This window comes from Leopardus geoffroyi, chromosome D1, assembly GCF_018350155.1.
Source record: "Leopardus geoffroyi isolate Oge1 chromosome D1, O.geoffroyi_Oge1_pat1.0, whole genome shotgun sequence".
Lineage (NCBI taxonomy): Eukaryota > Metazoa > Chordata > Mammalia > Carnivora > Felidae > Leopardus > Leopardus geoffroyi.
The window spans coordinates 17,050,412-17,072,171 of NC_059329.1; the positions used below are offsets into that span (position 1 = coordinate 17,050,412).

General features: G+C 55.3%; 1 long non-coding RNA gene across 1 annotated transcript in view; it reads left to right on the forward strand.

Moving 5' to 3' along the window:
- Nucleotides 1-21,760, forward strand: part of LOC123600792 — a 34,314-nt gene that overhangs the window by 5,441 nt on the left and 7,113 nt on the right. Inside the window, exon 2 of the long non-coding RNA XR_006713801.1 lies at nt 1,360-2,612. This is a non-coding gene — a long non-coding RNA (uncharacterized LOC123600792). The remainder of the gene's footprint in view (nt 1-1,359; nt 2,613-21,760) is intronic.

Genomic DNA, 21,760 nt, shown 5'->3' on the forward strand with positions numbered 1-21,760 from the left:
GGCGCGACAGAGGCCAGGGGGCTTATGTTCCCCTCTTTGTTGGGAAATCAGAAGCTACTCTGAGCCACTTGCAGGCAGTGAGAAGAGAGCTAGTGAACAGGGAAACAGGTGTAAGGTGTGAAAAAGGGTGCACTTCATGGAGTGGGCCCTGGACGAGGCACGGGTGGTGGCACCTGGGTGGAGGAGGGATCAGCCTTAGAAAAGAAGGGACTTCTCTTCTTCTGAGCCTGGAGGGAGTGTGAAGAGCGCAGTGAAGACGGAAGTTTTGGGGTGGCGATCGGGGAAGTGGATGATAAGGTCGTTGCAGTGGGGTAGGAGCTGGAGTTACCTGCCCAGAGACGAGAGAGGTGGCTTCAGACCTCACAAAGGAGAAGGGCCAGAGGAGGGGGAAGGGAGGTGTGGTTAGCGATCTTCCAAAACCCGAAGGGAAAAGGAACAAGCGTGGTCTGCGTGCCTTCGTAGAGAAGAATCAGGACCAGTGGGCACATGTGGGGGGGAAGTAGATTTTGGTTTCGTCTGGGAAGACTGTTTAGGGAACTGAAAATGGAATAAATTCCCTGTCTCTTTTCCCACTCAGGCCTCAGGTCCCCCTTGCTGTATGCGGGATCCTTGCCCCGGGGTGGAGAGTGGCCCATATGAATTCCATGTTCTCTCCTGGCTCTGAGACTGATGGCCGCAGGAATAACACTCAAAGGACAGGCACGTGAATTCACCTGTCTCACCAACCCCGTGTCTGGGGCCAGTGATCACACAGAGATCAGCTCCGAGGAAGGTGCCATCACCAGGAAACTGTCCCAAGGTCCCCCGCCCCCCCTCAGCCTCCACAGGCTCTTTCATAGAGGCAGCTGTTGGGCTTGGAAAAGACCCAAAGTCAACACAATAATGACTTCCCCTCCCGGCCATTTTCCAGGCCCCTCTGTGTCATTTAGTAATTGGCTAATAAAGCTCACTTTGATGTGAGGGGAGCCCTCTTAAGAAGTCCCCAAGATTCCCCAATACCCCAAAATCTGTTGGCAGAAGATAAGCTTGAACATATATTAGAATGGTATGCCGAATGGGGGTCACCCTTTCCTGTGACCCTGGTCCCGGGTCTAGGGTCAATGGAGGCTGAGGGCAAGGGGAGAGGAGAGGAGGAGGGGAACCCCGTAGAGGAAGTATGGCTAAGCCCTAGCCAGCCCCAGAGAGGACCCACTGGTGTGGGTGCCCCCTTCCCTAACCTGACAGGCCAACCTCACCCCAGGCAGTGGGAAACCACAGCACCTAATTACTGTTATCACCACCTTGGTAGCTGTGGTGATTATGATGGTGCCTGTGTATCCCACAGTGCTTAGAAACGTTTAATTATTGTTATTCTTACAGAGATCGTTGCAGAGCCTCCCTATTGCCACGGCTGCCATTGCTCTTGGGGACGACGGATCAGCTGAACACAGCTCTGCCCCAGGTACAATGACGACCAGGTCAGAGCCGTACCAAGATGGCTGACAGCCAGCCAGCCTCTCCCTTGTGGGCCATGCTGTCCCAGGGATCTCCACGCCTTTGGGAGCGAGAGCTCTGAGTGATGATAGAAGGCCCCAGTTTCACCTCGAACCACCCAATTCTCCAGAAGGAAAGGGCCCAGAAGGCAAATTGGTCTACACCCTGGCTCTGGTTAGAAGGCCCTCAGTGCATTCCTGTGAATCACCATGTCCAAAGTCCTAGGGGATTCTATTTATTTTGAGAGAGAAAGAGAGAGAGAGAGAGAGAGAGACCTCAAAGGATTCTAGATGTGAGTGGAGGCACCATTTCTGATTTGGGAATACCTAAAACTCAACAGTGGTACGAAGAAGAAGCTTCTGCTGAGGACCTGGATGGGCCAGGGAGCTTCGACCAAGACATGGGAAGGGGCTGAGAAGGTTTCCACCTGCAGCATACCTGATGGGGAAGGCCAGAGGGAGGAGAGCGAGGACGAAGACCCTCGGCCTCCCACCCACACTCCCTTTTCTTCGCTCGTGCCTTCAGATCGGGGGCGAGTGGGGGTTGTGGTCAGGATAATGATCAGGATGTACTACTTGTCTAGAGGAACCAGATTTTTTTATTTTTTATTTTTTTGAGAGCCATGTGGAAGTCAAGAAGTGGACTTGATCTTAAGGGAGGAACAGAGATCCTGGGTCAACCCAAGCCTCGTAGAGAAAGCGCGTGGTGGACATTCGCCTTGGGAGCCGGGGGATGAGGCTGTTTGTTCTTCTCCGGAGCACTGTGGAGTGTGGCTCTTGACCTCTTTGGGCCTCAGACCTCTTCAGGATCCGGCAGAAGCTGTCTCCCTCTGTCCTGCTTGCTGCACACATGCACAGGACAGCGTTTACGCGGCAGCCCCTCAGAAGTCCAGCTGGGCCCTGCGTTAGGAAGGAGTCCTTCAGGAAGGGGACAGCCCTGAGCCCAGGCTCCCTGGTATCCGGGCTAATGAGGGATGTTAATGACACGGAGGGTCCAGAATGAGGAAAATCGAAACCAGATTTCTATCGCGTGAGCTAAAAAGAAGCACGACACACGTCCCGCGTTGCAATTTTGTAAAAAAGATACACCGGTAAAGAGAGAACGTGAAGGCCATGTGGAGAAATGAAAACAATTTGCAGGTAAAGTGGTGTTTTTTTTTTTATTTTAAAATTTACTTTAACATCATTATAAAGTTATTTTATGCTAGATTTACTTTTTTTTTTTTCCTTCTGTATCAGGTACAGTGCTTTTCCTCCAGAAATGAGGTTCTGAATTATATTTGATTTAGGTTAATATTAATGCCCTGTATTCCTTGAGTACATGCTTCTGGGCACAGCTCCTCCAGGAGCGTGTCAAGTGGCCTGGATGTGACATCCGAAGGGAAGACAATGCCCACGCGAAGTCACTGAACTTGGAGGAGGCCTGGGAGGCAGCTGAGCAGGGAGGGGTGTGTGTATGATTCAGAGTCAGGAGTCCCAGGTTTGCGTCCTGGATCTGCCACTTGAGGACCGTGGACAAGAAGGGGGACAAACTGTCCCAGTTTTCCTGGGACCGAAGGGGTTTCCCAGGACATGGGGCTCTCAGTGCTACCACGGGGAAAGTTCTGGGCAAACCGGGGGATGGTCATCCTGTTCACGAGCCCTTTACCTCTCTGCGTCTCAGTTTGCCCATTCGTAAGATCGTGTCGTTGACTTCCATTTGTAGAAGTCGGGGATGGGGATTATTGCCGTTAAGATGGGATGAAGGAGAGGGACTGGGGAGAGGGCGCAGTTCTCCTCAGCCCGGAGATCTGAGACACCCAAAGCCGTACAGATGCACGCTGTGATGTAACGTGGAGAACTCAAGGGAGCCACTCTCTCACAAAAGGCTTTAGCAGCGATTCGTTGACAAGTATTTATAGACCACCTATGACCGGGTACCACGCTAAGCGTTGGAATAAAGCCGTGAACCACTAAGGCATGCTCTGCCCCTTCCGGGGGCCCGAGTCGATGGGAGAAGAGAGGGCGAATAAGGAAGCGGGATACTAGGGGAATCTAGGGGCCTACAGGAATGTTGGGGGTGTGGGGACTCTTCCCTAATCCGGGGGGTCAGAAAGGGCGAGGGAAGCATTCCTGTGGAGGTGAGCTGAACCACGTGGGAGCCAGGACTGGCCAGTCAGGGATGTTGCATGGAGAAATCAGACAGGGGAAAGGCAGCGAAAAGACCCCCGGGTCCCAGCGCATCTTAGGACCGCGAGTAGTCCAGTCTGCCTGGTGCGGTGCAAGGAGGGGTGGGGGGAGAAGGGGCTGGGAGGTATGTGCCAGGTGTGGGCCTTGTGCGCTGCCTGAGGGAGCAGCGATGAGCCACGGTGGGGGTGCAGCAGAGCAAGGATGTTTCACTCCTGGCCACTGGGCAGCCACGACCGGTATTAGGCTAAGGTGGTAGTCTCGGGCCGGGCCCTGGGTTCAGCTTGTTAGAGCCAGGTCGTCTGGACCTAAAGGTGCCAGCTCTGTCTGTCCTGCTCCCAGGGCCCCTGAGCCCGACCCATCTGCTGAGCACTCCTGCGGCTCCAAGTCTGGTGTCGTCAATCTGTGCCGTTCCCCGGCAGGGGCCCTGCTGCCTGGCACAGAGCGTGGCTCCAGAGAGCAGAGTGGCGCCCCCCTCCCAAGCAGGCTGCTGTCACCACAATGTGTGTGTGGGCTTGATGGCTGCGTGGCAGCGAGCTCAGGGCAAGCAGGGGGCTCACGTAGCCCAGGCAGCTGATAAATAACGAACAATTACACCAATCCGTCCGGGAACAGGGAGGTGGGTGTGCACCCGTGTGCACGCGCGTGCAGACACGTGCATGCGCACATACACTCAGATTCACTGACATTTAGGCCCACACCATCACTGACCCCCGGGCAAGCACACGGAAGGATTCCCCACTGCCGGTATGACACGAATAGTCACACGTTCCATTGCATTCCTCCAACACTGACACGCGTATGTTGCAAATGCTCTGCACACCTATGCGGACGCACACCCCTGTATCAAGTGCTTAGCACAATGCCCAGCACTCAAGATTATTATGTTATTATGTATCAACGTGGTATTCTATGAAGATACTGGAATGTGTGCACATGTCCCCATATTCTCATAGACACCCATACCTTGCCCCATACATTCCTGTATTTTTTTAAAAATGTTCTTAAAGTTTATTTATTTAATTTGAGAGAGAGACAGAGCATGGTGAGCAGGGGAGGGGTGAGAGAGAATCCCAAGCAGGCAGATGCGGGGCTCGAACCCACAAACCGCAAGATCATGACCTGAGCCGAAACCAAGAGTCAGACGCTTAACCGACTGAGCCACCCAGGCGTCCCTGCCCCATACGCTCCTTTAAATGCAGGTGCAGGGGCGCCTGGGTGGCCCAGTCGGTTAAGCGTCCCACTTCGGCTCAGGTCATGATCTCGCAGTTCGTGAGTTGGAGCCCCTGCATCTGGCTCTGTGTTGACAGCTCAGAGCCTAGGGCCCCTTCAGATTCTGTGTCTCCCTCTCTCTCTCTGCCCCTCTCCCACTCATGCTCTGTCTCTCTCCTTCAAAAATAAATAAACATTAAAAAAAAAAAAAAGGCAGGTGCAAACACTAGAACTCCATCCTTCCACAACACAGGTACATACACTCCCGTGTGCAAAAACAGGCTTTGCTCTCAAAGATGTACAGGTTGCTATCATTTGCTCTCCCAGCCGCACCTACACAAAATCACAACAGCAATAATAATAATAGCAAAACCGGCTTGGGTGATTGCTTTATATTTTTCAAAGGGTTTTCAAGCCTATAATCTCATTTGATTCTCACAGTGGCCTGGTGAGGCGGGTGGGTGGAGCAGGCTTTATTACCCCAGGTTTATGGTTGAAGAAGCAGGAGCCAGGAGAGGTGAAATACACCATCTGGGAGGCGGCCTGGAACCCAGATCTGGCTTCTCCGCAGCGAGCTTCCACGGGGGGGGGGGGGGGGGGGGGGGGGCCCAGGCCTGTTTGACAACTTCCAGCTCGCCCTGTGGAAAGCAGCAAGCGGGGCACTGGCTTGCTGCTGGATTCTGGATTCCTGGTCAAAACATTTCCCCCGAGTCAACCCTGGCTGAGAAGTGGGAATTGGAGGCTGATAAAGGGAAACCGCCATCATTAGGAATCCCATAAAGTCTCATTTACAACTCCAGTCAGATGAAAGGAGCAATTGACTGCGTTGGAGGGAAAAGCAAATACCGGAGCTCCTCGAGGACGGTGGCCTCAGACAGCTGATCCTGGGGAGGGCACGGAGGTCCTGGGGTGGGCGGAGCCTGTCCCATCTGGGCGCTCCCCTACTCTGTGCACTTCCTCTCCCCTCTGTCTGGGCTGGCCTCGGGGGTCCTTGAGCTCTGGTTCTTGGAGAAGGGGACAAAAGGACAATAAAAGGTCTCTCCCTCCCCCAGAGCCCCTCTCCCCCACGCCACAGCAGAAGCCTCCCTCTTTTGCTCAGTCCTGAGCCTTCAGGGCATCCAGCACCATGCCTTCTATTGGCTGGGGCGGAAGTGCGGAACAGGCTGCCAGTCCCCTTACACCTGGCCTGCCACAGCCACGGGGGCCAGACCCTTAGGCTTGAGATCCAATTACTCGGAAAGGTGACAAAGACAGTTTTCTTCAAAGGCCTGGGCTCTGTGGGGAGGTGGCCTGATGGTAAAAGGACAACCAGTGTGATCATCCTTCTTTGCTTCTGCCGCTGCTGCTTCACTCTAGTTTCATCATCACTGGTGCCTCAGTTTCTGCGTCTGCAAAATGGGGATATGAAGACCACCCTTACACTGCTGTGGTGAGGGCCAGATGAGATGAGGTGTATAAAGCCCCCTGCACAGTGCCTGGTGCGCCGCTGGGCTCCATGGTGTCAGTCTCCCGGGGAGGGCCTCCGCGGCCAGAACTGGAGGGGTGGTGTGGCAAAAGGCGTTCCCCCAGCCTCCTGGGTGTGCCGGCTCTGGCTGGGAGGGAGGGAGGGAGGGGCAGGGAGGGGACATCTGTTTGACACTCTTGTCAGCATCCGTTACCTGGTGTGTATTTTCCCAGGAGCTGATTACATTACAGCATGTGTTGATAAACATTGGGAGTCGGAGCGGAGTGGAAACTGAGCGGAATGTTAAGCGGGTGGAGGTTTGGCCAGGAGATGCTGAGAAAGGGCTGGCTGTGAAGAATGGGAGGTGGTGATGGGGGGGAGGGGGCGGCAATCTGGTGACTTTTTAGCCTGCCCTGTCCCTTTCTCGTTCTCTCGCTCCCCTTCTGTGTTCCCTGCCTCGGCTTCCAGCAGGGCATCCAGACAGGGTCCCAGAGGCAGTGCTTTATAGAAGAGGTGTGGGATTTGGACCCAGGCAGTTGTGGGTTCGAAGCCCAGCTCTGCCACAGGCTGGCTCTTGGCACCCCGGGCTAGTCCCTTAACTTCCCCAAGCTCAATCTCTTCCTCTGTAAAGTGGGCTTGACCTACACTCCACAGAGTGAAGATTGAGAAGTGAGGACAAGAGACACCCCAGCCCTGAGTTTGCTTCGGATGTTAGGCAACTTTTTCTTAAGTCTACTTTGGACCAAGGGGAAGGGGGCTCGTGTCTTCCATAGGACAACTTCCCCACCTCTGACCCTGGTTAGGACTGGTCAGGTGACCCGGGGTGACTGGAACATTACACCCTAAATCTTTATATACCTGTGTACTTAACAACAGCTGCAGTTAGTTAATTATTTGTTTAGTTATCTCCCTGATGTCTTTCTCCCTCACTAGTCCACAAACTCTCTGAGGGCAGGGATTGTCACCTGGTCACAAGTGAATGCTCAGAGCCTCGGTTGGTGCCTGGCACCAGAAGGAATGGGCGACTCTCATCCGTCCCATTGGTTTGTAGCAGAATGTCAAGATAACCCTCTCAGAGGTCTGTGGTGCCTTATTTTGTGGTTGTTTCTAGACGGAAAGCACTGGCTGTACTTCTCACTTGGCCTTTGTAATAACTTTTCCCGTGGGTATCTCTTGTCGCTGAGGCTGTGTGAGCTTCCCAGGACTGGGGTGTTTAGACCTTTAAGATTCAAGAGGACAGGCAACTGAGTGCGGCAGAAATCCCACAGACACGTCTCAACGGAGGAAGGATGCTGCTCCTATCCCCCTCCCCCACCCCTGCGGGTCCCTGCCTCGATACCTGCCACTCCAGCCCCCTTCCAGGTGCCCCACGCCGCCTGGCGCCTCCGAGGCTGCTGGGGCTGCCTCCGACGCGGGTCGGAGGCGCACGACTGCCCAGCGCCACCTAGCGGGCGCGGGGCCGGGGGAGAGCGCGTCCGGGTCTTCCCGGGCCTGCGGGTGAGCGACCGCCCCCCAGCGCAGAGTAGGGAGGCCAGGGCCACCGCCCCGCTAGACTCCTTTCTCTACGTCCAGAGAGTGCAGGCCCTCCGGGGAAGCGCGCTCGTCCCAGGTTCCGGGGAGCCCTGGCCCCGACGGCAGCAGTTGGGGTCCTGCGCGTCCTGCCGTCCTCAGGACGGCCTTCCACCCCTCCCCCCGCACTTCGCGTCGTCGTTCCCGTCTTTCCGCAGCCACAAAGAGGCCATTGATTGGGAAGAGTAGCCGGGTTGTGGTAGAAAAGCTGGAGGGGACGCGCGCGCGGACACACACACACACACACACACACACACACACACGCCCTGCCTCCTGCAGCGCCCAGCACTCTTGCTGGGGGCGGGGGTGGGGGCCGCGGCGGCATGGGGCTGGACGTCAGGGCCTGGGGAGAGCTCTGCGCCTCGCCCACTTCTCCTTCTCTGCCCTCTGCGGTCCTTCCCCACCCCCCCCACCACCCCCCCCCCCCTCGTCGCGCCTCATTTCTGCACCCACGATCCACCTCTGGACGAATCCGCAGCGAATGGTTCATCCCCAGAGGCTGGCCTAGCTCCCCATCCTCCCCATCACCCCCCCCCCCCACCCCAGGTGTGGTCTCCTCTCCCAGCAAAGATGTTCGGGGCACTTAGGGGGCCTTTTTAATACCAGGCGAAGCCAGTATTGTTAGGAACCAGGAACCGCTGTCTCTGCTGCTGCAAAGACAAATAACATGCAGTAATGCATCCCGGGCTGATAGGAAGGTTTGACCATGCTGCCGCTCTGGTTTATCAGCACTCGGTCCTCTCTGTAGAATGGCTAATAGAGGGCACGCAGCACCCAGAGGAAGTGTTGGGGGCGGGGGGGGGGGGGGGGACGGGGGATGTGCCAGGCGTGGTGGGAGACCGGAGAGGGCAGGGGCAGGAATAGTTCTGGAGCAAGGATTCCCTGAGTCTCTCTTCTTATCCTACTCCTCGAGGGTGGAACTACGTTTGAGCCTTGGCGTGAGGCAAGACTTCTGACCCTTCTACAAACTCCTGCTTTATCAACGTCTGTGAAAAGGAAACCGCCTCCGAATTCTGGGCACCTTGACCCTTTAGAGGCCAGGGCTGTCCCAGGTTCCCTACCTTGCGAGGCTCCTGGTCCCTGCCCCCATCCTGTCTTAGAGCTGGGTGCAGTGGAGATGGGGAGGAGGGGATGCTGGCAGTTGGTGCCTGGAAATACAGAACTGGGAGTGGCAGGAAACAGGCTCCTTGAAATCCCACTTGGTGCCTCCCTCAAAGCTTCTGCTTGCCACCTGGATACCTGTGTGCACACAGGAATTGGCTGGATGCTGGGGGAGGGGCTGGCTGGGGGTGCTGGCTTGCCTGCTTTGAAACACTCCTTCCTAGTCCTCAAAGCTGATGTGGAGGCTGTGCCCTTGTATGTGTGCCCCCATTTGTTGGCGAGGCTGTGCCCACACGGGTGCCTAGAGATGTGGGTTTTTTTTCACATATTCACAGTCTACCTGGGTTTGAAGGGACTTTGGAAGAGCTCACTCTCTGCTCCACCCCCTGCCCCATTCTGCCCCAACTATGCCGAGTGCTCATCTGTATTCTGCTTGATTGCTCCCAGTGACAGGGAGCTCACTACTCTCCAAGGCAGTCCATCCCTGCTCTGGCAGTTGGAGTACTGAGATGGAGACTCTGCCAGGCAGCCTAGACAATGTCCTTTCCCACCCCCACCCCTGACTGCAGGAAAACTGGACCAGGACAAGGTGTCAAGAGACAGCGACCCAATATATTTACAGCCAGTGTTTACTGAGTGCTGGCTATCAGCCAGGCCCTGTGCTAAGTATTGCACATATATCGGCTCTCCTAATCTCCATAAAAATCTATGAAGTTATGTCTGTTGTCACCTAATTGTATGGAAGAGGAACCTGAGGCACAGAGTAGTTAAGGCACTTGCCTGAAATCTCATAGCCAAGAAGTGGGAAAACCAGGTCTCAAAACCAGAAAGTCTGGTTCTGCCTGAGCTTAATCACCATATTATAATGGTAGGCACCACCCAGAGAGAGAGAGAGAGAGAGAGAGAGAGAGAGAGAGAATGTGTGTGTGTGTGTGTGTGTGTGTGTGTGTGTGTGTGTGTATCTTCACCTTCATTTCAGGTTTAGCAGTATTAGAGGTTCGCGGTAATCCTGGACAAGAAATTAAGGCATCAAGAATTGCCTTTCTTTCTTTCTTTCTTTCTTTCTTTCTTTCTTTCTTTCTTTCTTTCTTTCTCTCTCTCTCTCTCTCTCTCTCTCTCTCTCTCTCTCAATGTTTATTCGTCTTAGAGAGAGAGAGAGAGAGTGGGGGAGGGGCAGAGAGAGAGGGAGACAGAAGATCTGAAACAGGCTCTACATTGAGAGCAGAGAGCCTGATGTGGGGCTCGAACCCACGAGCTGCAAGATCATGACCTGAGCTGATGTCAGCTGTTTAACTGAGTGAGCCGCCCAGATGCCCCAAATTGCCCTTCTTTCCTTTCCTCTCCTTCTCTCTCGCCCTTCCCCACCCCCCTTCTTCTTCATCACCATCACCCTCCCCTTTGTCTAAATTAAAAGTCATCTTCTGAGCACTTGTGTGTTCAGGGGTTCTCCTGAGGCAGAAAGCATGGTCTGAGAGTCTCCAGGCCAAGACAGATGTACGGGCCTAGAGGGACATAGGGGACATACTCACAGTGAAGAGGTGTGGGATAAATGCGGTTGGTGGACAGGAAACAAATGGGGACGATCTGTATTTATGTTCCACACCAGCCAAGGGTCAGGTGGTACTCAGTTCGGAGAGTTTTATGTTCAATTTTACGTCTAGACAGAGTTTGGGATGAGGTTATCACTTTTCTTCTAATTAGTGCAGGAAGGCTTCCCCAGGCACTACTTTCAGGAGCTCTGTGGCTGTCTTGGCTTTGCCATCTGTCCCCAAGAGCGAGGCATGGGTAGAGTAGCCGAGGGAATAAGCAGCAGATTGGGAGTCAGGACACCTGGATCTTTGGCCTTGGGTCTGCCCCCAGCTTGGTGTATGACCTTGGATAAATTACCCTGCCCTTCTCCCCTTTCTCATTTTTGAAATGAGGGGTCTATCAGACCCCTAAAATGTGGGTCTATCAGACCCCGACAGTGGGTATATTCTGCAGCTGTTCAAACGGGGCTGCCGTGCACAGGTGGGCAGGTTGTGCATCGTGCAAGGACACTTGGCCAAGAGGCGGATGGGGGCTGAAATCTGCCCTAGGCTGTTCTCACCAGGCTATGCATGGGTGGGGCCTACGTCCACCTGGGTGAAAGAGGCCCTTTTCCTAATTTGCACAGAGGTACCACATGGGTCCTCGGTAGTGACCCTGCAAGGTCCCCACGCAGATTGGGCCCCTGCGGTTGGTCAGAGTTGGGGTGGTGGTGGTAAAGGGAATTTCTGTATCAGAAGGTGAGGTTGTGGGCTGGGGGGCTGGGGCGAGGAACAAAGAGAGGTTCCGTGGCTCATGAACTGCCCGCCAGGAAGGGGTGGGCAAGTGTCTGTAGGAAGCTAATCTTTAGACAGAAAGGGAGTTTGAGGGGCTGGGGGTGTAGGGAAGCAGGTCTCAGCCGGCAGTAGGTGACCACATGGGATGGGCTCCTTGGCGAAGGGAACGGGTGTCCCTGGGAGCAGTGACTCTCCCTGTCCCCTCAGCCTGGCTCACTCCCGTCTCCAGTGCTCAGTTCCCCTTGTGAGCGAGATGGGAAGGGGTAAGGTTTTTTTCCAGGGCCTTCTGAGAGGGCTGTAGATTTTTAGAGGTGTTTCCTTACCCAACAAATGGAGGTCCACTCCGGGCCAGGCCCTGTGGCAGATTGACGGCGTGAACCCTGTCCTCGGGGAACTTCCAGTCTAACGGTGATTTGCCCATGAGTCTAAAAAGAAATGGCCTTTGTCCCGAGAGGCCTGTCGACATCATTGGGCAGTCTGGTACCTGCCCTGGGCTTAGTCTGGTCGGAGGCTGAAGGCTCTGAGAGGGACCACAGGGCCTCACTGACTTCCTGAGAAGAAGGAGATCTAGTGGGGACAGATCTCTGAGGTCTCTCAGTATCCGGGGAGAATGTGGGGTGTCACTGAGGAGGAAAACTGGGGGTGAAGGAGGAAAGGGAGGTACATAGGCTGGGGGGGGGTGTGTCTGTCGGGGGAAAGCCTCACTTTCGCTTGGCTGGGGGAGTGACTGCGAATGAGGGGTGTGGGGGTGAGCCCTGAGGGGAGCTTGTTCTGTGAGGGCCACCACTGCTGATCACAGACCAGGCCTCTGGAGACCATCCGTCTCCCTCCCCCATCCCGCCTCCATCACACAGCTGCTCGGAAGGATCCCAGCAGATGCTGCGGTACCTGGCGTTGATTCACGGGAGAAAGTCCCCCCTTCCGTCTGGCGAAGTCGTTCCTATTGTGGGTCCTGCCATATTCCCATGCGCACAGCAGGTGCAAGTTTTGGGTGCCAAGCCGCTGGAGTGGCCAGGCCTCTCCCGCTGTGCGTGGTTGGAACGGGGAGCAGTTAAGCCCCGGAGCTGTCATCTCTCCGGTGACAATGACTGCGGGCGTGCCCTCGTGTCGGGGTCAGGCAGGCCCACGCCCCTCTCCCAGGGGGCCCCCCATGGCTCTTCTTTAAAAGAAAGGGATCACAGGGAGGCCAGTCATCTGCCTCTTGCTCACAGGGAGTGCGCCAAAGGACATTGTTTTGAGGATGTTCCCTACTCCCTGACTGCCTTGTACTTACTCTCCAGTGCTTAGCTGAGTGTGATTCCGGCTTGGAGAAGCTCCCACTGGACAGGCGGCTGCCGGGGGCGGGGTGGAGGCAGCAGGGTGTCTCTGCCCTTGGCCATAACAATGGTGGTGGTGATGACAGACAGAGCCGACATCGAGTTCTGACTATGTGCTTACACACCAGTATGTGTGAGCTTCCTGTTGAAGCTGTGACAAGTGACCACAAACGTAGTGGTTTAAGGCGACGCGAATTAATCTTGTGGTTCTCTGTGGGTTAGAGGTCTGACGCAGGTCTCACGGGGCTAAAAGTCAAGGTGCAGGGAGGGTCGTGTTCCTTTCTGGTGATTCTAGGGGTGCTTCCATTTTCTTACCTTTCATAGCTTCCATAAGCCTGCATTCCTTGGCTTGTGGCCCCTTCCTCCGTCTTCAAAGCCAGCAATGCTGCCTCTCTCTGGTGCTTCCTCCAGTCACACGTCTCTCCCTAACCCAGCCAGGAGAGATTCTCTGCTCTTAAGGACGCATGTGATTAGGCTGGGCCCACCTGGATAATCCAGGATCATCTCTCCATCTCAAGGGCCGTACTTTAAACGCCTCCACAAAGGCCCTTTGCCGTGTAAGGTGACATTTTCACAGGTCCCAGGGATTAGGGCGGGGGCATCTTTGGGATCCGTTATTCTGCTATCTCGGCGTACTCGTGCTTTTTCATATAATGGACCCGTGAGGTAGGTAGTGCTGTTACCCCCATTTTAAAGATAAGGAAACGGAGGCACAGAGAAGCTCAGTAGTTGCCCAAGATTACCTTGCCGGTACTAATCTACTTGGGATTCAAACCGAGGCAGCCTGACTCCAGAGTTGTACTTTAGTTGCTGTGACAAAAGCAGAACCAGAGAGCAGGAGGCAGAAGATGTCCAAGCTTCCGATGGCATAAGGCCAGGTCTCCTTAGGTCAGCCAAGCCGTGGAGCAACACGTGTTTATTGAGCATCTACTACGGGCCGGGCCCCGGGAGGGGCTCCTAGGAGGATGCCACAGGTCTCTAGCCTGAGCCCTGGTTCTAAGCCCCTCCTCTTTCCACTTCCTATTGCCGTGTGAAGGGATGGGCCCTGTCCTGCAGAGGTTAACTGGGAGAAAGGATGGTGTTCTAGTCGGCTCGGGCCCCGGGGGCTCTGGGTGAGCCCCGGTGGAGGACTAGGTTGCCCTGCACCCCACAGGACCCTGCTGGATCATGGGAGCTGGCTCACCAGGCCCACTATTCCTGCCCATCCATCACGAGGGAGACCGGGCCCTCGGTGAGCCTGGGACCTGCAAATCATGGAAATTAAGACCAATTAGAGGGGGAACCAGCAGCCCCTTGGCAGGCCTTCCGGCCTCAGAGGCGGCTCGGGAACTTTATGGATGTTTCCTTCTATTTTGTGGTCCAGCTGGGAGGCAGAAACATGCCAGCTCAGCACAAGGCCTTGTCTGGATGCTTCTGAGCAACTGGGAGGGAGGGCGCCACCTCGCCAGGGTCCGTGGCTCCCTCTCCAGCTCCCCGAGGGTTGTGCTCTGCCAGCCCCAGGGAGGCGAGAGCCGGCGTCTAGTTTGTGGGGCCTTCTTCGCTGCGCACCAGGCTCCTTTCTCTACTCGGCTCTGTCCTCCACACAAGGCCTCTGGAGAATCAAGCCCCCGGGAGCCGGAGGAGGGAGAGCGACAATGACAGGTCACCTTGCTGGGCAAGCGGTGTGCTGCCGGGCCTGCCCCTGCTCCCCCCTCCCCTCCCTCCGTGCTCCCACGTCTCCCAGCTAGAGGCAAGGACTTCCCCTCCCCTGCCACGGGCCCCTCCCGAACAAACCCTTCCCCTTGGTTTTTTCCCCAGCAAAAAGGAGACTGAGCTCTTGGCAGGTGTGCAGACCGAAGCAGCAGGGACCTCATGGTCCCCAGGAGCAGCGGCAGGATGGCGCTATAGGCACGGAGACACAAGCAAAATTAATTCTTCAGCTTCCCAGGTCCTTTTTGGGCTTTAACTCCTGCCCCCTTGCCCTGACCCCTCACCCCGTGCCCTGTGATGAAGGCAGAGACGGACCTGTGCACTGCGGGGAGGGCCGGCCCTGAAGGGGCCCAAGGAAGGGGGGCAGGGTTGTCCGGTACAGAGGTGACACTGCAAGGGGCACCCCTTGTCCCCGCCCTGCCCTGAGGTCTGTTTTATTAAAAAAAATTTTTTGTTTTTAATGTTTATTTAATTTTGAGACAGAGAGACACAGGGTGCGAGTGGGGAGGGGCAGAGAGAGAGGGAGATAGAACCGGAAGCAGGCTCCAGGCTCTGAGCTGTCGGCACAGAGCCCCACACGGGGCTCGAACTCACGGACCGCGAGATCGTGACCTGAGCCGAAGTCGGACGCTTAACTGACTGAGCCACCCAGGTGTCCTGAGTCTGGGTTTTTAGGATAGGCCCATTGTGCTGGGTTGAGGCCATCTTCTGGAAGAAAACCCAAGCGGAAAGGAGGGGCCACCTTGCCCCAAGGCCTCTGAGCCGGCCATCAGCTGACCCTCTTCCTTCATTGGCTCAGCTGTAGAGGGAGCCTCGCGAGAGGGTCGGCAGGGCCTGGGGGTCACGGGGAGACGGAGCCGGACAAGGCAGATAAGGCGGTGCCCAGGCCGTGGCCAGCACGGCGAGCCAGAGGGTGTTGTGGAGGGCAATTCCCAAGGGAAGCGGAGGCCCCTGGATACCTGGAGACAGATGGGGGAGAGAGGCAGCACGGGGAGCGGCAAGGGACGTGGCCGGGTGTGGAGTGGCTCCACGATGACGTCTGTCCCTCCCTCTGGGCCTCCAGCTGGGGGCTGCCGAGGTCATGCTCAGCCCCCCGGTTCTGTGACTCTCATCTTGACAACTGTCCCTCAGGCCTCATCCAACTGGCCTTGGGCCCCTGGCTTCACTTAACCTCTCTGTGCCTCAGTTTCCTGACCCGTACCACGAGATTAACAATAGCATCTCCCTCAGAGGGTTATTTTTTTTATGGGGGTTGGGTGATTTCAATTCACAGTGGTACCTGCCCCATAGAAAGTGTTGTAAATATTAGCCATTACAGGGGCGCCTGGGTGGCTCAGTTGGTTAAGTGTCCGACTTTGGCTCGGGTCGTGATCTCGCGGTCCATGGGTTCTGTGCTAACAGCTCAGAGCCTGGAGCCTGTTTCAGATTCTGTGTCTCCCTCTCTCTCTGACTCTCCCCTGTTCATGCTCTCTGTCTCAAAAATAAATAAATGTTAAAAAATATATATTAGCCATTACACGAAATTATGGTTCCTCATGTTATTAAAAAGATCATACGATGTCGCTGCAGGGTCTGGAGTCGAGCAGGCCTAGGTTGGAGTCCTAGCTGTTCCACTACTCCTAACGTATGACTTTGGGAAAGTGGCTTAACCTTTCGGAGCCTCGGTTTCTTGATCTACAGAATAGGTACGAACAATGAGAGCGACACGGACTTCTCAGTGTTGCCGCGGTGATTAAACGAGACGGCTGAATAAATCTGCGATATAAACTGTAAAGTACCTAGCACAGTACGTTGCTTTGTCTTCCTGGCTGAAGACCAGATGTAGGACAGCCTGGAAGGGAGAAGGTAGGACTCCTGACAAATGGCCGTGACCTTCAGCGTGGCCGGATTGTGCCGGGAAATTCCGCAGGAAGAGTGCCTCCTCTTGGTTGGACGGAATGAGGGATCAGAGCAGGACTTCTGGTTCTATTCCCAGGCCACCCCAGGTCCCGAAGTGGGGTGGCAGTGGCAGGCCAGGCGAGGGGGACTCGGCCCCGCCTGGGCTTCTCACACGGAGAGGGAGCAGATACTCCGCTGCCGCCAGACCCGTGAAGGGCACAGATGGGCTTTGTCCTTGGTGGGTGCCAGCTGCCGGGCATGGCGCACCCGGGGTGGTCAGACTCAGCAGGGAGGAGCGAGATAAGCATCACACCTGAAAGAGCCTTCCCTGACCCAAGAATCTGTCGGGTCCCCTGTTGTATGCTCCGAGTTCTCTATTTTTTGCCTTTATTGTCTCTCATTACAATTTGTAAGTAGGCTTTTTTTTTTTTTTTTTTTTTTTTTTAATTTTAGTGATTATTGACTGTTTGTCTCCTTCACTAAAATGTCAGCTCCCTGAGAGTAGAGACCATGTCTGGATGGCTTGCCTGGGGTTTGAAAGAGCACCTACAATGTAGTCAGTGCTCAGTAACATTTTGATGACGGAATAAGTAATAATGACAGCAAGTACTTACCCGGTTTTTTAAAATGTGCCAGCCATTAGCCCAAGCACTTGCCATATATTAACCTATTTAAACCTCACAAGACTCTTATGAGCTAGTTATTCACATCATCCCTATTTTACAGGTGAGGAAACTGAGATACAGAGAGGTTAAGTGACTTGCCCAAGGCCACACAGCCATCAGCTGGTGGAGCTAGGATTCAAGCCATCCGGTTTGGCCCCAGAGTCCACGCTCTTAGTGCCAGCGCTGTGCTGCCTTTCAGAAGGCGTGGGTGAGGGAGCCACGTTCCACGTTTATCATGTGTGCCGCATGTGGACAAGAGGGTTTTCGGGGAGGGAGCGAACGGTGTGACTCCTACAGATTGGGCCATGTGGTCCTGAGGAGCAGGACACAACCGGCCCCCGTTTATCTGCAGAGGGACAGGAGGTCCTGGGGGGGCCTTTGGGCCCATCGTCCGCCCCCTCCCCAGTCAGGTGCTGAGTGCATTCAGGGCCCTCTGACTTGCCATAGTTCTGGGTTCCCTCTGCCTAGCATTATGGAAGTGCAGGGAGACCAGCACGGATGTGTGAACCTCTGAATTCCCTGTCCTGGTGTCTGCCTCCTCCCAGGCTTCCTGTGTCCCTGGGAGCCCCGTGGACAGAGTGGGGGTCAGGGGGCTGCTTCGTTCCTGTCTTCCAGGAGGGGATCTGTTTTGGCACAATCCCTCCAGCCCTAGCACTAGGTGATCCTGTTGGCCAGGACAGAGGTGTATTAAGGACACAGAGCCAGAATAAAGGGCCAGATTTCTAGGCTCCTTGGCACTGGTCTGTGCCACAGAAATATCATGGGATGGAGAAGCCTGTAATAACTTGAGATCCCTTCCTTTAGGGAGAGGGCGGCGTGTGGTTGGGGGAAATCCTTTGATCGCTTACAGTCGGTGGGGGCTAACCCCCCTAGGGACACGTGAGAGGGGCCACAGATGGGCACTAACCTGCCTTCGAGCGACAGTGGGGTGTGGGGGGGGGGGTTGCAGGGAGGATCCAGTTCTCTGCAGAGCTTTTGGCTTTGCTAAGTGGGAATGCAAGTCGGGGGCCAGAGCAGAATTGCACAGAACTCTGGAAGGAGTCATGGCTCTGTCCTGCCGCGTCCTCCTCCCCTGCCCTCTGCCCGGCCCACACCCCAGGACTCAGTCTTACCTCCAGACCAGTGGGAACAAACCTTCCAAGAATGGCATGGTGAAATCCTCTGGCTCTGGCTGAAGGCAGAAAGCTGAAGGAGAAATGTATTCTGGTCTCGGTTCCAGTATTAACACAAGTTACACCTCTGTGAGCCTCACGTCTTCACCTACAACACGGGCATGTGGTGGTGCTTGGACCTCCTGACTTCTAAGGTCACTTCCAGCTTTAGGATTTTAAGGAGGTGGTGCAACTTGGGAAGCCCCTGGAGCTCTGAGACAAAAACCTACCCATGGGGGCTTGAAGCAGAGAGACTGGAAAATACTAGTAACTACTTTATGGTTGGCACAGTGCCAGGGGCTTCAAGAAATATCTTATTTATTTCTTACAGGAACTCTATTCTCTTTTTTTTTTTTTAAACGGAAGAAACTAGGGCTTAGAAAGGCCTGAGTAACTTGTCCAAGGTCACACACATAGAAGAGGGAGAGACAAAATCTGAAGGTGGGTTGTGCAACTCAGGGCCTGTGTTTGGTGCTGTGCTCAGGACAGAAGCGGGTGTGGGGGCGGGCAGGTGTTTTGTGGCTTCTGGAGACTGTCACATGCCAGGGACATGCAACCCTGGGGAGGAAGGAGGAGACTCCTGGGCAGGGGGGCGTGGTGGCAAGTGTGGGAGGTGAAGGCAGGAGAGGGTCCAAGTGGCAGCAGAAGGAGGCTGTCCGAGGAAGGGGACCCTGGGGGGCAGCCTGGCCCCCAGAAGGGTGAGCGCACATCCACGAGTGGGCATCCGGTCCTGGGGGCTGCTGGCTGTGGGACGCCGTGGCCTGCCTTCCTCATTCTCCCCCCCGGGGCCCCTGCGGCAAGCCCCAGTTGCACACGTGCACCGACACGCTCTGTCGTCCCTTGTCACACACCCATCAGACACAAACAGGCCTGCACCCTGGCTTGTTCGGACGGTGCTTCACTTCCTGGCACTCACCTTGGCTCTCCTGTTCCCAGCCTCGCCCACATCCGGGGTGTGTGTGTGGGTGTGTGTATGTGTGTGTGTGTGTTCATCCGCAGTGGCTTCTCTTGGGTTTGTACAGACATATGCACAGCGTCATAATCCCTCTGTTGTGTCTCCTTCGCACACACACACACACACACACACACACACACACTTCTGTCTATCCCCCTGCTTCTCCGCTGATCTTTGTTTCTCTCCAATCCGGGCACATCCCTGGGTCCCAGAGAACCCCATTAATCTTTAACGGGTCCGGGCTCTTCTTCCTCTTGTTTTTCTTCTCGCTGCTATCTTTGCAGGCTCCTCCAGCAGGACTGCAGGGCCGGGCAGGCCCCCTCCTCGAAGTGGCATCCACAGGAACAGCTGGCCAAGGAATGGCTATGTGGGTGGGGCAGGCAGGGCCGGGAAGGGATGTATTTGCCTTGGATGCTTTTCTGCGAACATTTTTGTCCATTTGCCACGATGTTTCATGGGTTTCCGCTGATGTCATTCTGGTGCGTGGGAGAGGCTTTGACACCCACATGGTGGAGGGTGAGCCCTGACACAGGAGTCGGGAAACCCTGGTTCTAGCTCCAGAGGAACCTCGGTTTTCTCATCAGATGGACGAGGGCTTTGGAACGGATGAGATTTAGTTTCATTCCAAAACGTTGACATTCTAGGAGACTTCTGCCCTGTTTAGAACCTGTCTGCACCCTGATCATTTCAATTACAATCTCTCTTTCTCTTTCTCTTGAACTCATTTGTATGCACAGACATCATACATGCACACATGAAGACACACACACGTGCACACATCCGAAGGAAGCTTTGCTACTGTATGTTTTCCAGGAACTTCTCCAACTCATCTGGGCCCCAGGCCCTTTTCCAGGGTGGGGGCTGCAAGCACAGGTGTGTGTGTGTGTGTGTGTGTGTGTGTGTGTGTGTGCACACGGGTCCCACGTCACCCAGAGGTGCATCTCTGAGTTGAAATGTACCTCCCAATGGCGATGACCCAGGAACTCATCCGCTTTTCCACCTAGTCTCACAGCCCCTCCTAAGAGTCGGGACCCAAATCCTCAGCCGTGTTCTTGCTGCCCCCATCCCTGACTGTGAAGGAGAAACAGGATGAGCAGGGGACCCTGCAACGTCCGAGCTGGAAGGGCTAATCTGGTCGACAGGTTTTCAAACACTTCACCTAAAGCATGGGACCTCGGTTCTGACCAACTCTTACCTGGGCACGAGAACAAACAGCCAACTGATGATGCCAAACTGCTGGGGGTAGGGTGGGTGGGGGCTGGGGACCAGCCAACTCAGCATCCCCCAGCCCCCATTACCACTCCCACATGCCCCTTGAGGGAGCGAGCTTGCTGCAACCCCTTGGAGCTTTGACAAATACAGCTTAAAATCCAGCCAGCCAGCCGTTGAGTTCTCCACTGTGGTCCCGGAAGCGGCAGCACCACCTGCAGACTTATTGAAATGCAAAGTCTCAGGAGGCCCCTCCCCAGTCCGGCTGAATCCGAAATCAGAGGGTGGGGCTAGTGATCTGTGCTTAAGCCTTCCAGGTGATTCTGATGCGTGTGCCAGTTTGAGAAGCGCTGGGCTGGTCCAACCCCCGTGCTTTACAGACTTGGAACTGAGGCCCGGAGAGGGGTGTGTCTTACCCAAGATCTCAGCAAGTGGCATTAGGTTCAGGCTATGACTCTAGGTGACCTGTCTGTAAACATCTATATGATGTTCCTGCCTCTTGCCTCTCCTTCCCCTGGGCTGGCATAAAATACTCAGGGACAGGTTAGTTTGGAGCACTTTTTCTTTAGGGGGGCTGCTCTGAGTGGTGGGCAGTGAGGGCAGCCCCCTGGGCCGGTATGAAGGAGGGGAGGTGCGTATTAGGACCCCGATGAGGACAAAGACTTAGGGAGTGTGGTTGGTCATCCCCCGCGTGGTGCATCTAGGGAGTCTTCTTGGAAGAGGCACACAAGACTTTAGGAACCAGAGGTGGTGGTTTTGCACAGGCCAGTGTGAGGGAGTGGGAGGGGTGGCAAGGTTGGCCCAGAGGATGAGATCCAGGACGGCCCCGGGCTGGGAGCGTGCTGGCAGGGGAGGGGCTGGCACCGGATGGAGGGGGTAGGAGGAGTGGAAGAACTCAGTTTGCCAGCCCTGCTGCCAGTCCCCCAGAAGCCTGGGGACTTCACCGAGGAATTAGGGAGCGTTTAACATCTCTGGCTAATTAGCTGCCGCCTGCTACCGAGGAAGGAGGAGAGGGGAGTTGGAGCCAGGCAGCTTTGAAAGGCAATGCTGCTCCTTGACAAAGCCGGCCTGGGGAGGTTTCAAAGACAACTTCTGAGCAGCCCGCACGTTTCATGTTCATTAGATCCTCGCTTCCCAGGCTCCAAAGACAAACAGTGGGATTTAAGGGTTTTCTTCCCTTTTTGGAGACATTTCATTCTGAGCTGTGAGCTTTCAGCTGGGGAGGAGGCCGAGCCGGCTGAGCTCCTGCTCCTCCAAATCCACAGCCTAAGCAGAGCCTGGCTTCACCTACTCTGCACACTAGAAGCTTCCCAGGGGCCCCCCAAAGCTTGACACCAACCCCCCTACCGAGGCTAGTTGAGTAGGTGCGGTGGGCACTGAGGGGTACTGCTGGACTTTATGCTCAGTGAGGACAGGACCCAGAATTTTTGTTTGTCTTTATCTCCCCAGCACTTGGGTGCTCAGTCAATGTTGGCCGAAGGAGTGAGTGAGTGAACGAATGAATGAGTGTGCTGGTCCTTTGTTGCTCCCAGGTCCATTTCCTGCCTTGCTCGGTCTTGTTTGGTGGCACAGGGAACTACATTTCCCAGGCTCCCTTACCTATGGGCAGGTCCGGACAATCAGAGGCAGT